The sequence below is a fragment of the Mytilus californianus genome, unplaced genomic scaffold (assembly GCF_021869535.1).
Source record: "Mytilus californianus isolate M0D057914Y unplaced genomic scaffold, xbMytCali1.0.p SCAF_11, whole genome shotgun sequence".
Classification (NCBI taxonomy): domain Eukaryota; kingdom Metazoa; phylum Mollusca; class Bivalvia; order Mytilida; family Mytilidae; genus Mytilus; species Mytilus californianus.
In genome coordinates this window covers 10,021,445-10,034,397 of record NW_026262593.1, presented here as the reverse complement: position 1 = coordinate 10,034,397, position 12,953 = coordinate 10,021,445, and the positions used below count along the sequence as shown (strand labels likewise).

Below are 12,953 nucleotides of genomic sequence, written 5' to 3'. Positions count from 1 at the left end.
TAGAGTTATGACTTTAGTAAGACAAATGGTTTTAATGAACTTAAAAAACAATACGTCAGTTAAGGCAATTTATATCCCTTCAAGACAAAACCAAATTGCTGATTGTCTTTCTCTTTCTCAGTGGGGGAAGTTCAGAAGCCTAGCTCCAGAAGCAGACCAGTGGCCAACCAAAATTCCAACACAGATCTGGAACATTTAAGTCAGGTGGCGGATTATATTGTCAATCAAGGTGTGTCCAAAAATACACAAAAATCATACAATTTGGCTCTGTCAAAACTTTGTAATTTTAGATCATCTTACAAATTGAAACAGCATTGGCCAGTGCCAGTCAATGATTTGCTAAATTTCATAGCTTTTTTGTCAGTACAAGGTCTTTCTGGGGGTACCATATCATCTTATATATCAGGAGTTTCATACCATCATAAAATACAAGGCATACAGGATACTACAAAATTCTTAATAATTGGCAAGGCATTAGAAGGAATAAAAAGAATTCAAGGAGGGAAACGTAATGACATTAGAGCACCAATTACAGTGCAATTGTTAGCAGATATGATAGGTTGTTTAGATAAAGTATGTAAGAATAAATATGAAGCTGCTTTATTTTCAGTAGTTTTTTCAGTTGCCTTCTTTGGTTTGCTAAGGGTAGGGGAAATCACTACTTCAAAAACTAAGTCTGTTATAAATGGCTCCAACTTAACAATTTCTGATATTTTAGTTAAGAAAAAAGTCCTGGAGCTAAGGGTAAGGTGGTCAAAAACTGACCAAAAGGGAAAGTCCGTTACTTTATTGATACCTGAGAACAGAAAAAACTACTGTCCGATACGACTCACGAACGAATACTTAAAGGTACGACCTACCTGTAATAATAAAGATTTGTTTATTCATTATAATGGTATGCCTTTAACTAGATACCAATTCAGCAGTATACTGGAAAAGGCTTTACATTTTCTTCATATTAGTAAAGATCATTTTAGGTCACATAGTTTTATAATTGGGGGAGCCACGGAACTAGCCAGGCAGGGAGTCTCAGAGGAGGTAATTATGAAATTAGGCAGATGGAAATCGCATGCTTATTCTCGCTATATTAGTTGCAATTTTTCTAGTTTCAAAAGGCTAACAAGCTACAAGTTTTCACAGGTCCCAAGATTTTATGGATTGTTGGAAGTTCCCTTGTTCATTGGGCCAATGTAGAGGCGAAGAAATATGGTAGGACCAACCTGGGACTGGAGTCCAAAGGTGTTACAACATATTGGATTGGGCAACCTGGTTTACAGATTAAAGATTTAGACTCCGTACTGGATGCAAATAGAAAATTTTTACCTTCTCCTAATTTTATTATTATTCACTGTGGAGCTAATGATTTGACAGATTTAGAATTGACAGGGAAGGGTTTAATTGAAAATGTAAAATGTTCTATCCTACGTTACCAGGCTTTATTTAAAAATGTTATTATAATATGGTCTTCAATGCTAAAGCGCAGATACTGGCATTTTGCACCCTTGAATGCGGGTGCAATAATCGAACAGAAGAGAAAAAGAGTGAATTCAGTGGTCAAAAACTTTGTAATAGAAAATGGGGGGAAAGCTATTTTACATGAGAATATTAGGGCAAGTGATGTGTCTTTATACAGAACAGATGGAACTCATTTATCACAAACTGGAAATCAGGTTTTCTTAAATAATATACAAGGAGGGGTTGAGTCTTTCCTACGCACAACAATTTCAACTTTTCCAATGCTTCAATAATGTAAATTTTGTGGAGGTGAGAACCCAAGTCAGATTTGGTAGCTGACTTGGGCTCTCATGTGGCGGTCCAGGGAGACTGGTAGTGATTGGGGGATTATTTCACTCGGCCCTTGCTCTGGGCCTGACAAGTTCTACAATTTGCAGGTTTGGAAAATGTGGTTAGTGGTAACGGTGGGGTCTACAGATGGGTAACTCTGGGACCTCCTCCGCCTCATCTTATAGAGGGGAGGCCTACACCTGCCAACAGGTGGGGCACTAATAACTGGAGCATTGGTAATACGAGTGTTTTCCCCGGTCACTCCCCATGGTAGGTGGTGGTGTAACCGTGTTTAACTACCAGGGGTTTTATGACACTATGTCAACATAGGTCAGCTGATAGCCATTGTGTATAGGTAATCGGTAGTCACCCTGGCGCCTCAACAAAATATTATAGAATACTCTGTAGCCAAAGTAATGCCACAAAGTAAAAATGTATATTCTAGTCATGAAAATGTAAATACAAGTTGGTGTAATAAAATGTATGTGTAATTAGAATGATTGTTTTTGTATAAGTTGTAAAAGTTATAAAGGAAAAACAGAGGATGGAACCTCTACACAAATGAGTATAATATACAGAAAGTCTGTAGTATTTTAATTTTGGTATTTGTGAATTACAATTAGCAACAGACAAAGAGAGACAACTCTAGAACAATTTTTAATCACTTTGAGATTAAAGGAAGGACTTCAACATAGTTTAGAAAATACGTCAACAACTCTTGATCGTTGTTCTTCATCTCATTGTTATTCGTTCAGTACTAATATAGGGTCTTCTTCTATGAGTATTGCAATTAAAACTCCAATTAGTTTTGAGTTTGACTAGATGGTGCATATCATTGAATGACGAATGGGCTAAATATGCCACTTTTTAAAGTCTGGTTTTATATAAAATATATAGGAAATTTTTACATTTTGGAAATACTTTTGGTCCAAGTCTGTATTCATTCAATTGTTTGGAAAAACTAACTTTGGTGTTGGAATCTTCACTATAAATCAATATTTTGTTTAACTTAATAAGATTTGCGCTATATGATATACTGTCTCATGATTTTGTTTTATTATAGAGCAATTTTATTATATTAAAGGGTATTTTTTCAATACCAAATTTGTGATTTAAAATATCAATCATAATGCTGATCTTAACACTGTTTCTTCAAACCAAGGGCATTGGCTTGTTAAAGACTGTGAAGTTACATCAGGGTATCCTTCTATCGGTTGTTGTTGTCCTCAATGCATTTTTCTGTGTATGTTTATTAAAATACCTTAATTGAGGGGGGGGGGGGGTCAAAAGTTTTTATGTTGTTGAAAGGGGGAGGGGAGGTTAAATTTTTTAACACATTTTGAAAAGGGGGGGGGGGTCAATTATATTTGCTCATTTCAAATTTACATTTTGCCGCCCCCAACCCAGGAGATAAATGATGACCGGTCCCTTAGCAGTTATAAAAATTATATATTTGATTACCTTGTCAAATATTGTCAAAAAAACTGTTACGTTTAAGTTCAGCTTAGCCTGTTTTCCTGGCAAGAACGAAATATCTTATTTCGACCACTGAAAGCATTACTTAGGAGACAGAGACCCAATTAAACGGATAGGGCAAATCCTGCCAGAAGCGGAAGATATCCACAAATGAGTAACTATCCTATAAATTCAGGATATCTGCAAACTTATTATTTTCAGTGGATCGGAAATAAAGTTTTAAGTTCAAATTATGTCAATGCGACAGTTATCAACGTCACAAACTGTCAAAGTCCATCGTAGAGTATAAATTTTAAGCAAGATACTAATCATGTAAAGAATCAAGGATATACTTACAACGAATATGTCGATAATGTGTCGACGCCATTTTATAGGACAGACATATCAAACATTTTAGTTCTGCGTACCCAATATGTTGTTATCTTCATATTCATAGTATTCGTCACTGGCTATCTAAAATATATCTATCCAAAACAATGATGTAACACAACTACAGTGTGTTAGAGGCCTTTGAGTGGGGAGTGACATAATCATAAAGTACACATTTTCATTGCCAAAATAAAAGCTCTTTGCAGAGAGGTTTTTATGATTACTTTTAAAAACTTCTTTATATGTTTAAATCCTTATGTTTCATTTGAAAAAATAATAAATGTTTAGAGATGTTTTTATAAAAGAAGAGGCCAAGACCTTGATAAAGTATTATCTTACTCTGAACTAGATAATATTGCGAATGAAACAAATTTTGAATCGTGCAATCATATAGAAAACTCAATCGATGAGGTATCTTGATTTTTCAAGTATGCTATAAAAGCAAAATATATCATGCTTGTATCGTCGACATTGGAGACTTTTTAAAATAAAATATTACGATTAGAATTGATCTGACGGTATACTGAAATGTTCATGATTGTTTTGAACAGCTGCTAGTCGTTTACATACGTATGTGTGGTTGCTAATGATTTAATTGTAGAAAAAACTAAAAGTCTAACTAATGTTTCGATTGTTACAAACATAAAATAAAATAAGGGATATGTTGGATACATGACAACGACACAAAATTTAGGCGTTACATATTGCCATGATAAAACAATACATGAAATATATATGTGCCTTTGTAAAAAAAAAACAATAACGTGTCATTGATTAATATTCAACTATCTCATTGTTCGGAAGTTACATTTGGATAGAAGACAACAAAAAGTTGGATATTTTATTATGTAGAATATCAAAGGCAAAATAAAAAAAACTATATAGGTAAAGGACATATCGGGTAATCGTCAAGAAGACAGTATCCCAACGACAAAAATAACCAAAAGATATCTGATCATATGTCAAGGACCTTTTTTACTTTTGTTTTGTGTTCTTGACCCCTGGGTTGTCTAAATTTGTCCTTTTATAAAAATAAGTAGATGTGGTATGATTGCCAATGAGACAGCTATCCACCAAAGTTAAAAATGAAGTGGATGTAAGCAATTAGAGGCAACCGTACGGCCTTCAACATTGAGAAAAACCCATACCGTATAGTCGGCTATAAAAGGCCCCGTAATGAAAAATATGAAACAATTCAATTGAGAAAACTAACGTCTTAATTTATAACAAAACAATTTACGAAAAACAAATATGACAGACATGAACCAACGACAACAACTGAACTACAGGCCAGGAACAGGCACACATTTGTTTGTCGAATTCATTTCTCCCGTGAAAAAAAAGTGTAAAGAATTTTTTTAACATTTAAAGTTATTTTACTTTAATTATTACCTTAAAACGTATAACAAAATTAAAGAACAAAATAAAGAAGGAGGGAATTCAATTCAATAAGTACACATTGTCTTTTTACACTTTAGATTATTGAACGGTGGCTATTTTTGGTGCGCACAAATGTTTACTTTAAATCGTTGCTGCAACGATCTCATCTTTTAAAGGCAATACTGCATGTATATTTATTTTTATTTTTCACTTATTTTCAACATCATTTTGTGCGTCAGGTTTTTTACTTCCAAGCTGTCTTTGGTTTCTATTTTCTATTACTCGCTCTTCAAACATTTTATCAGCATTAATCCTCCTGGATTGAGAAAACCTTGTAAAAGTAGATAAAATAAGCAATTAGATGTGGTCACATTGGTATACTCCTTAGAAAATTAAGGAGACAGAATTTTACAGTTGAGACCGAGTGCGGCTACAAGGTAAGCGTCACTTGTTATGCATGTACCACTTGCCATGCGAATCCACGCTCAGTCAAAATGTCACAATCGGGAACAGGGCACAATCGGTAAAATTACAAATCAGACGACTATACTGGTATCTAAAGATCTAAGACCGCAAAAACATGTACTTATGTACCGTCGATTTTAGTCGTTCTTCTTCATAACTCTGTTGGAGCAGTTTTTATGTAAGGAACACATCCCAATTTGATCTGAAACGGTCATGTTTATCTTAACAAATCTAATAAGACTGAACAAAAATTCTTTTAGTCAATTTTAGTCTTTCAGTCAATGTTCAGACTTATCCACTGCAGTAAGGTCAGTACTGTTCAATCAAATCGCTATCAGTCAATGAAGATCTACTCAGTCGATGTTCAGACTGTTTATTACTGTTATGTACCGCTACACATAAACATCATACTGAAATCTCTAAAACAAACTACTCATCAAAGATACCAGGATTAAAATTTTGTACGTCAGACGCGCGTTTCGTCTTCAAAAGACTCATCAGTGACGCTCGAACAAAACTGCATGAATCCCAAAAAATATCTGACAGTAAAACAGACTACACCAAACACCGAAACATGATTTCAGATACAATGTGGAGACGTGAACAAAATGATAAAAATCCAATTGATGACATGCAGATATAAGTAGTTGTGAATGTTCCAACTGGTGCTAGTGTCGTCTTTTCCATCGGATCACATAAACGTGAATAAACATTGCAGTTAAGCCAGGAATTATGGTGAACTGATTCATATGATTGCTTTTCTATATCTTGTTGTCAAGCAGATAAGTTATCCTCCATTTTTGTTGGATTAGGGTTTTTGAAAGTGGATATCCTGAAAAGAATTACAAAGTACACATTGGTGTGAGCCTCAGTAGACGTAAATTTGTCATGCAAAAAAAAATACATACGGTAATCTGTATTTTAAACATGTCATTATTCATAATCACTGGTTGTATCATTTCCTTTTTAAAACATCTTCAGCAATATTTCCAGTAATGCTAGGGTTTTTCCTCCTGTGTGTAGTCAAGTGCGTGTATTAATTTTGTGTCTTAAATGAATGTATATTTGACTTACCTTCTATTAACGCATCTGGCGTGTTAAATAGTATGAATGGTATCTGTGATGAGTTTTACAGTCATTGGTTTGGTGGCAATGGTATACATTTCGTTCCCGAGGGTGATACCAGCTCAGTGGTCATCACCCTTGGGCTGACATGACATATCATTGATACAGTCTTTAACTACAAATTACAGTCCATAACACTTCGATTCCAGATGATTTTCAAAAAATGGTTGTAAATTTTAGACTGTAATACATACTGTGGATTAATTTTCTTTGGTACCATTTTCGTGATTTGAGGAAAACGTTATGTCCGTTATGTGCGTGGTTTTGTCAAAGTCTGCATACTTAGCCCATAGAATGTTTTTACTGTTGATCATTTAAATTTGTGGTTTATCCGCACGCAAGAAATAAAAAAAATTGGAAACCGAGTGTTCATTAAATATAACACTTGATATGCATGTTTAGATATGAATGAAAACAGAAACCAACAAAAAAAAGAAAACAATCTTAACAAAAAAATAATATACTTGCAAAAAAAATGTTTAGTCGTTTATATCTTGACATTTTGTGTAAAAGTCATTAATCTTATACATCCTTGAGTTTCAAAGGTTAAAGTTGGAGTGTTCTTGGTGATTAAAATCCAGAAATCGATTCGGACAGACGACATTTATAAAGTGTTATTTCAATCATATATTACTTTGTAATTAAAATTTTGAAAGGCAACACGTTCTAAAAGGTATCTGAAGGCTGTTTCTGTTCATTGAATGGGATTGACTTGACAGTTTTTAACACTCGTTTGTCGTTAGATGCGGAAACTTGTTGAAAGTAGACTTTGAACTAGATGTCAGTATATGCGGGTACTCTGAGATTGCTTTGGTACCAGAAAAACGTGCTAATGAACAAATTTCTTTTCCAAGAAACACTGTGTTATGACTTTCTTGTTCAAACGACGTAATTTCTTTGTTTATCAATTCCTGATTCTCTTGATTGAAAAAGGCTTGATTTGGTATTTGATTTTGGTACAGTGTTGATAAGAAATCTAATTTTATTCCTTTTACACACTGAAGAACCTAAGGATCTTTTGTTATTGAGTTCCAATTCTGTAGGAAAAGACTTATCCTCCCCCTTACAGAGATTGAATTTTGATTGGTAATGTAATTCATTGGTATTTGTATTAGGTTTTGTATATGACGAAGTTTTCTCTTGACCTACCCGATCTATCGGTTTGCAGGTTTCTTGAACCCTTGGTTTTTCTGAGGTTGATTCTGGGTTTGGTTCTGAGTCTGGTTCTGACTCTGATTCTGGCGCTGACCATAACTGTTACCCTGTCTGTTCTTTGACTGCTTTCCCTGCCAATGTCTCTTCCCTGAAACTTGTAGTTGGAGAGCTTGTCTGCCGCCCACAGACTGCAGATTGTTTGTGGTCCCCTGCTGAAAAAAACTGATCATTTTTCCCATTAGAGTGAGGTTTACCAGCATGTTTTTTTTTGTTAGAAAAAAACAAAATTTCTCTTAGTTCTTTGTTGTCTTTGTTTTCTTTAGCCAAAGACTTAAGAAATTTGTTACCAAAAAGTTGTCCCTTAGATTTTGCCAAAGCTTTCTAGCCTTTCTTCTCAGTTAAAAAGTCTAGACTATCTGGCATTGTTTTAACTAACATTGTTTTTCTTTTGTCAGTATTATAGACATAGTTAGCATTACCTGCTACCACAATAGCCTTCTGTGTTAGTTGAATAACATCAGCAGGATCCATACTTTGATTTCCTTTCTTAATTCGATGTGCTTCAGACCATAAAAGCAACAGAGGACCCATAACATCAAGTATGCGTAGCTGAGTATTAATTTTACTCCTCTCTAGTCTAGCATTCCACTTTCTACCTTGAAAATATTTTTTCCTAAATAATCTATCTGTTTCCAGAGCCTTTAATCCTTTAGAAGAAGGAATAGGCCAATTCAAAGACATATCTTGTCTTGTATTTTTACTTATACCTCTTAGAACATACTTCTCTTTATACTTAGTGACATGAGATGGAACTTTTTCTTTTTATCTTTAGACAAAGAAGGTTCGGAGTCAAATACTTCATTGTCTTCTGAACTCTCTGATTCAGAGCTACTTGAAGATTCACTACTACTTGCATTATCATCAGCACTGCTAGAAGTATACTGATTAACAGCTTTCTTGCGTTTAATTTTACCTTTCTTGAGAGCTACGGAATCGTCCCGTTTCCGTTTTTGTGTACTAGTATCCTCTTTGTCAGACCAGCTCTGTCTAACATCTTCTTCCGTACCGTCGACTAACGACATAAAATCATCTGGACGAGAAGAAATATTTTTCCTCGCTTTATGAGAAGAGTCCAATGACTCAACTACCTTGTTATTTTCTACCTCCACTGCGGTATAACTTTCGTTCTCTTCAACGACTCTATGGTCATCTGAATCAAGTGCACCGCTCTCTCGTGTCGGTATAGCAGGACCAACTGGAATGTCCTTGAGTTGGGCGTTAGACATGCTCACTAAATTATAGAATACTAACCTTTTAATAATTTGAAAAGACATCTTCACTCAAAGAGAGCTGAATTAAATGGCATTCTATTGTAGCCCGAGGTATACGATGTTACATATGGACATGCGCAGTAAGGTGTTACCTGGATTATAAAACTTTTTGTTCAGGGGTTAACTTTAAAGAGCTATTGTTTGTCAATGCATTATTATATCTCACGAAAAATCTTAGAAATATAGTTAAGATCCACTCAGTCGATGTTCAGATTATTCATCAGTTGTTTTGTACCGGTACACAAACACATCATACTGAAATGTCTGAAAAACTACTCAACAATAAACTCATCAAAGATCCTAGGATTAAAATTTTGTACACAAGACGCGCGTTTCGTTTTCAAAATACTCATCAGTGACGCTCGAACAAAACTGCATGAATCCCCAAAAATGTCTGATAGTAAAACAGACCACATCAAACACCGAAATTGATTTCAAATACAATGTGGAGACGTAAACAAAATGATAAAATTCCAATTAATGACATACAGATACAGGTAGTTGTGAATGTTCCAACTGGTGCTAGTGCCGTCTTTTCCATCGGATTACATAAACGTGGATAAATATTGCAGTTAAGCGAGGAATTATGGTGAACTCATTCATATGATTGCTTTTCTATATCTTGTTGTCAAGCAGTTAAGTTATCCTCCATTTTTGTTGGATTAGAGTTTATGAAAGTGTATATCCTGGAAAGAATTAAAAAGTACACATTGGTGTGGGCCTCAGTAGACGTAAATTTGTCATGCATAAAAAATACATACGGTAATCTGTATTTTGAACATGTCATTATTCATAATCACTGGTTGTATCATTTCCTTTTTTAAAACATCCTCAGCAATATTTCCAGTAATGCTAGGGTTTTTCCTCCTGTGTGTAGTCAAGTGCGTGTATTAATTTTGTGTCTTAAATGAATGTACATTTGACTTACCTTCTATTAACGCATTTGGCGTGTTGAATAGTCTGATTTGTATCTGTGATGGGTATTACAGTCATTGGTTTGGTGGCAATGGTATACATTTCGTTCCCGAGGGTAATACCAGCTCAGTGGTCATCACCCTTGGGCTGACATGATGACATATCATTGATACAGTCTTTAACTACAAGTTACAGTCCATAACACTTCGATTCTAGATAATTTTCAAAAAATGCTTGTACATTTTAGACTGTAATACATACTGTGGATTCATATTTTTTTGTTGGTACCATTTTCGTGATTTGAGGAAAATGTAATGGTCCGAGTACACAGTTATTTCGTAGTGCATTTCTTTTAGACAATAAATGAAAATTAAAAAAATCCCACCTGCGCTTTCTCAATAATATTTTTACAGTGTGTTGTACTACTTTTGGGACAAATTATATCAAAATTATAGAAAACTTCATCGGCTCTAACTCAAAATATGGACAATTTTATGTTAAGGGGGTCTTCAAATCTTTTGACAGCTTCCGAAGTGCTAATTTTTAACATTTTTCAGCTGGACCAAATCACTACTTTACTTTAAAATTCATGACCCAAATTGTTTTACAGTGTCATTTCACCCCCCTACTTGCTATTTGAGTCATAAAACATGGAGAAATAAATTTGGAAGGGGTATAAAAAAAATGGCAAGTAACACACTGTCAACACTAGAGAAACGAAAATCAAAGGACGATAACTGTGTACTCGGACCTAATAGGGTAGAAAAAGTTGACCAATCTCAATGAAACTTCAGGTATGACCAAAGCTTAATAAATTATAAGACTGTCTACAAAGTTTCATGGCAATAGGACATATATTATAGACAATATGACTAATTCTATATTCAACTTTGCGTGTTAAATGTAGACATTAAAATTGAAAAATTTCAACTATCAACATTTGGGGCTTAAAAAATTTAAATATTGCAAAAAAATACTTTTGAAATGCCTTAATATATAAAATATTATGTATTAAAAGCAATTGAGTACTCATTTGATTTATCAGACTTATCATAATTATTAAAAAGTCAAATTTGTATGAGCCTGTGCCTAAAAATGGAGGTTTTCCAATGAAGGGGGGCCTTACATGAAGATGTAATATTTTCCAGCAATTTTAAATTTGTAAAGCTTTTTGGTTATAAATAATCCTTACATATATATTTAATGTACTTTAAATGGAAAGAAAACTCACAAAAAACATATCATATTAGTTTAAAAGGGTCTTAGGCCAAGTAAGACTGAAAATAATTTAGGGTCAATTTAGGCCGTAGCACATATTTACATTCAAAAATGCATATTGAAGCTATAGGAAATTAAAATTTGTGTCTTTTCGTTCATTTCTATACTCAGGTGACATGATACAATAAATCTGAGCACAAAAAGACTCTTGCATTCAACTTTTTTTGCTGACAGTATGGTCTGATACAAAGATTTTTCACTTTTTAGTGAAAAACATGCATGCAATTTTAGTCGCAACAAGCTTATATTTGAACCACTTGCTATCCTACAGAAGAAAAGAAAGCTATTATGTGACATGAAACAGGTACAAAAGACATTGTTAAGTGCTTTTTATACAAATTTAGTGAGGTCTTTATTATGGACTTCAACTTTTATGTTCCAAGCTCCTCACATTTAACTTGATCCAAACAGGGTGTTAGACGAGGGTCATATATACAACACATTTTGTACATATTGTCTGAGATAATCTTCTTTTCTGTAGATTCAGAGTTCACAAATGAGTAATACAACTGGATTGAAGCATAGAAACACAAATATTGACACATAAAAACCTGTCAGATAGAAAGTCAGAATGCCACTTATGCATCAAAATTGAAAAAGCTATGAAATGCTTATTTTGACCATAATATGCCCAAATTGGTCATTTTTGCAGAAATTCTATCAAATAAAAGTTTAAATCCTTTAGTTTTATGCTATTTGACAAATTGACACCATCAAATCATTCAGGGAAGTTGCCAAAGTACAGATTCTATATTTCCTGATTTCACCTCTTAGGTCCGAGTACACAGTTATTTCGTAGTGCATTTTTTAGACAATAAATGAAAATTAAAAAAATCCCACCTGCGCTTTCTCAATAATATTTTTACAGTGTGTTGTACTACTTTTGGGACAAATTATATCAAAATTATAGAAAACTTCATCGGCTCTAACTCAAAATATGGACAATTTTATGTTAAGGGGGTCTTCAAATCTTTTGACAGCTTCCGAAGTGCTAATTTTTAACATTTTTCAGCTGGACCAAATCACTACTTTACTTTAAAATTCATGACCCAAATTTTTTTACAGTGTCATTTCACCCCCCTACTTGCTATTTGAGTCATAAAACATGGAGAAATAAATTTGGAAGGGGTATAAAAAAAATGGCAAGTAACACACTGTCAACACTAGAGAAACGAAAATCAAAGGACGATAACTGTGTACTCGGACCTAATAGGGTAGAAAAAGTTGACCAATCTCAATGAAACTTCAGGTATGACCAAAGCTTAATAAATTATAAGACTGCCTACAAAGTTTCATGGCAATAGGACATATATTATAGACAATATGACTAATTCTATATTCAACTTTGCGTGTTAAATGTAGACATTAAAATTGAAAAATTTCAACTATCAACATTTGGGGCTTAAAAAATTTAAATATTGCAAAAAAATACTTTTGAAATGCCTTAATATATAAAATATTATGTATTAAAAGCAATTGAGTACTCATTTGATTTATCAGACTTATCATAATTATTAAAAAGTCAAATTTGTATGAGCCTGTGCCTAAAAATGGAGGTTTTCCAATGAAGGGGGGCCTTACATGAAGATGTAATATTTTCCAGCAATTTTAAATTTGTAAAGCTTTTTGGTTATAAATAATCCTTACATATATATTTAATGTACTTTAAATGGA

At 33.8% G+C, this 12,953-nt stretch overlaps 1 long non-coding RNA gene across 1 annotated transcript; it reads right to left on the bottom strand.

Annotated features, from left to right (window-relative positions):
* Positions 1-4,661: 4,661 nt before the first annotated feature.
* On the bottom strand, positions 4,662-10,266 carry LOC127719522 (uncharacterized). Its single transcript, XR_007990348.1, has 2 exons — positions 7,750-10,266; positions 4,662-6,307 (listed from the first exon to the last, which is right to left on the bottom strand). It is a non-coding gene; the product is annotated as an uncharacterized LOC127719522 (long non-coding RNA).
* Between the last annotated feature and the right edge of the window lie 2,687 nt (positions 10,267-12,953).